We start from the raw sequence: 4,558 nt of genomic DNA on the forward strand, positions 1-4,558 counted from the left end.
AACTACCTTCTATGACCTTCTTAGTAGGAGTTCTGCAGGAAATCAAGGAGGAAGACAGTTCTTCCCAAGAGGACAAGCACATCCAGGAAGGAAGTGTTCAAAGGATTTGGTTCAAAGGCACTATGCAAGGCAAGTGTATGGAGGCTGAAAGAAGAGGGTGAGGTACTCTCATTTACTGTTCAGATTAGTATATCAGTCTTTTGGAGTCCAAAAGCTTTTTAGTGGGAAGGCGTGATCCAAAATGGATCTAACATAGACTTCTAAGTCTAAAAATGTTCCTCACAGAGGAAAAATGAAAGTCAAAGGATGCTCTTGGAAATAGTCTCATTGCAAAGATCTCTTCATTCTGGATCTAATGCAATTTGAATGGGTGAAAATGGACTTCGGATGAAGAAGTTATTGTAAAAAAGAAAATTGTCCAATGTTCTTAGAAAAGGAGGCAATTTCTTATAAATTGGACTTAATGGAGAATATGCGTTCCTTAAGGAAATGTTGCATTGAAAAGAGTTCAAAGGGAGGACTTAAGCAAAGGCGGAAGGACTCCCCAATTAGCGATCTCCGATATATCGCATCGAAGGAAGGCCTCATGCGATATCGGAACCCCGGGTCGTTTACATATGCGATTAGTGACTGCATATCGCGATCAGCTATCGGGTCGCGCAAATACTAAAGGGGCCATTACATGTGACATACGTTGATGCGATACACCGATGCGATGGGCCGATAGTGATAGTGTCGATAGAGCGATTGACAATCGGCGATCGGCGAATCCCCGATACAAGGGTCGTTGCAACTTGCTACATGCGATTGCAATATGAGATCGGCGATTGGCGATCGATGATTGGCACAAAGGAGCCATGCTAATGCAACGTGCGATTGTGACATGCGATAAAGGCCAGACCTGATAAGGTTATGGACGCGATTTCATAATATTTGAAATCCGGATTTGCGGATTTTCTTTGTATTTTCCGTGTATTTGGGTTTTTGGCCATACGCAATGCGATTGCGATATGCGATAGAATGACGGACCCGAGAGGATTATAGGGGCAATTACATATTATTTGAAGTCCAGCTAAAAGGCTCATGATGTGTTTTGCATGCGTTTTCCTATGTATTTCCGTTATATGGCTATTTCAGCCAGAGGAAGGCAAAACAATCAGATGGCCATGCCCACCAGTTCCTTTCCATTTGTAAATGGATTCTTGTGATGAAACAATCGGGTTCTTCAATGATGGAGGCAGCTGTAACTGATGTATTACAAAAAGCATAGGAAGCTCAATTGATAGGACAGTTGAAGGTTGTTGAGATTCGCTTGGAGGTCAAGCGAACCACTAATAACACAGAGAGGCAGAGTTATGCTCAGGAGAAGCGCAAAGAAGCCCAAGAGGCTCAGAGATGCTTGAATGTTAAGTGTAGGTTCAGAGGAGGCAGTCTGCGGAGTCGGGGTGACTCAAAAGCAGAGTGTCGCTTGGAGGTCAAGTGAAACCAGAAGCTCGTGAGAGCCGAGAGCCAGAGCCGAGAGCCAGAGCCAAGAGCTAGATCCAAGAGCCAGAGCCAAGAGCTAGAGTCGAGAGCCAGAGCCAAGAGAAAGAGCTAGAGAATAATAAAGAGATCAAATGATCAAGCTATTGCTGATGTCTGAAGAGTGTTGAAGATAGAAGAATGAATTCCAGAGAGAGTTCACAGAATTCTGAGGGAGTTGGTGTAAGTTAGAGCTCAAGATAGCTCAGAGCACTAATTGAAGGAGTCCAGTCCAGAGAGGCCTAGATCTGTCTGCAAAGTAAGGACATCCAGGGGTAAGATGGTATTCTAAGCCCATAGGCACAGTTGTAAACCTATGGAGTTGAGTGTGGAACTTGTAAAAGAAGCATTACCATAATCCTAAAGAGCCTAATCGAGTTGATTAGTGCTCAAGGAGATGTAGCCCAAGATATCAGGGTGAACTCCATATTATATTGTTGTCTCCTGTGGTTTGCTTATTTACTGCTTTATTTACTGTTATATGCATTTCATATCAGTTTAAGCAAATAAACTTAAGGCAATTAAGGAGTTAAAGGCAAACACAAGCATACACTTATTTCAAGTGGTTATTTCCGCAAATTATCAATAATAAGCATAGATCTTGGGAATATATATAAGCTTTGGAGTGGGAGAGGTTCTTGTAAGCTGACAAGAATCCTTTAGGTTCCCATTTCAGATCAGGAAGTGTTGTTAGGCCCGATTTGGGAAATCCTTCTGAGTATGATCAACTCATGGGGACCCTGATGTTCTTGGTGAACTCTCGTCCAGACATATGTCTTGCAGTGAATACATTGAGCCAATTTATGGTTGAGCCTCATCACATATATTGGATTGCTGCCAAGAATCTCTTGAGATATATTCGAGGCACAATCACTTATGGACTGAGATACATTGTCGGGAATGTGAGGCTCCATGGTTACTCTGATGTAGACTGGGCTGACAGTGTGCTGGATCGTAATTTCACATCTGGAAGTTGCTTCACTCTAGGTTCTACTTCGATATCATGGATGAGCAGGAAGCAGAAGTCGATTGCCTTGAGCATTGCTGAGTTTGAATACATTGTTGCTAATTTGGCCTCTTGTGAAGTTGTTTGGTTGAGGAAGCTCTTTAGTGAGTTGTTTGGACATGTGTTGGATACCACCATGATCTTCTGTGACAACCAAAATGGGATTCGTCTTTCTGAGAATCATGTGTTTCATGACTGCTCCAAGCATATTGATATCAAGTACCACTTTATCTGGGATATGGTACAACGATGAGAAATAAAGCTCCAACACATTGGGACTGATGATGAGGTCGCCAATATTCTTATGAAGCCCTTGGGGAAGGTAAAATTCTTAACCTTCTGTGAATGACTTGGAGTCGTGGAGAGACCCTCTTATGAGGGTCCCATATGAGATGGATGTTGAGCTCTGGGAGCTCCGGGGGGCTTGGGGTACTTCTTGGAGCGATGAGCGACCATAGGGTGAGTGGTTCACCTTCCCCTAATGGTGCGTGATGTACAAGGTGAGTGGTTCACCTTCCCCTAATGGTGCGCGATGTACAGGGTGAGTGGTTCACCTTCCCCTGTGATACCCCATGGTGACATATGCATAGGTTGAGTGGTTCACCTTCTCCTATGGCATATGAGTAGGATGAGTGGTTCACCTTCTCCTGCCGGCACATCCTACCCATGTAGTTTGGGACTCATGGGAAGTACCTCTCATCTAGCTAATGAGTAGGGAAATGAGGATAGGGACCATAGTACTACAGATGGACGCATCGTGTACTACCGTACTCCCTATGCTAGGATGTTGATATTGATCTAGAATTAATGGAAACTGACTTCGGGTCTGTTAAGAGTGGTATGACACACTTTATATTATTGGAGACTGACTTCGGTTCAATGGAGAATGGTATGATACATTCTCGATCATATATTCTTTCTTCATATTCAGCAGAGCAGAGAAGAGAAAAGCAAAGACAAGGATGGTACAGTTTGGTAGGTGAAGTTCTCCCTAGTTGAGAGGGAGTGTTAAATTTGGAAACTAGGGCCAAAATTCACCTTGGACAACTCATATGAGGCACCTGATATTTTTATTGGATTCCTCTCTCCGAGAGGTGTAGGATTGATTCAAGGATCATCCCATTCTTACATGTACAAATGGAATTATTAATTTATTTTGATTATGGACAAATTGTCAAGGTCGTCTAGCAAACTCATGTAGGCTCAGAAGCCCAACAGTCACGTCTATTCATCCTCAACATTTGCCTATAAATACATGGTGCCTGATGCAAGAGCATCTCGACCTAGCCAGCAATGTGATGAAATGGTCACATGTTGTGGCTAAAACAGAATGAAATTCACTGTCTGTCAGTAAAAATCGATTTACTGAGGAGGTTGGATTCCTCAAATAGTTTGTTATTGTAATAAATGGGAGATTAGCTTATTTTGGATTTTGAGATAGCGTTGTTAGTCTAGGTGTGCTTGAAAAGCAACAGAATAGAAGAATTATGTTCTTTCTTGGAAAAAATAGGAAACTCTGTTAGATAATTTAAGAGAATTATTTGAGTAGATAATAAATAGAGGAAAATTGTAATGAGGAGAGGGGATTTCTTTGATAGAGCTTAGAGTGACTGAGAGAGATTTGGTTAGAGTTTAGTGTGTGGCTTGGGTGAAGCGAAAGCTCGGGTGTAGGTGTGAGGATTGTGTTTTGCAATAATAGAGACCATTATCTGTATAATTTGACAGCAAAGCGAGGCTCTGTTCTTTTACTTTGTTATGAATGAATTCAATATTGTGTGCATATCTGTATAACAAGCGTGAAGCTTGAACACTGGGTTTTTGATGAAATTGCTGTGATGGTGGTATCGTGCGTTTTGTTTGAAACTATAATATTTCCTACGATGTAAAATGTATATCGAAACCCTTTTGAATAGATTTAAAATGTGTATTTGTTGATTGTGGTGAATAGCAAATTGGGTCCGAAGTCTATCAACGGTCATCACAACTGTGGCGACGAGCGATCTCCGATCGCCGATCCATCGCATCGAATGG

Source organism: Pinus tabuliformis, chromosome 2_1 (assembly GCF_031772625.1).
Source record: "Pinus tabuliformis cultivar Carrire ecotype Pingquan chromosome 2_1, CPIR1, whole genome shotgun sequence".
NCBI classification, from domain to species: domain Eukaryota; kingdom Viridiplantae; phylum Streptophyta; class Pinopsida; order Pinales; family Pinaceae; genus Pinus; species Pinus tabuliformis.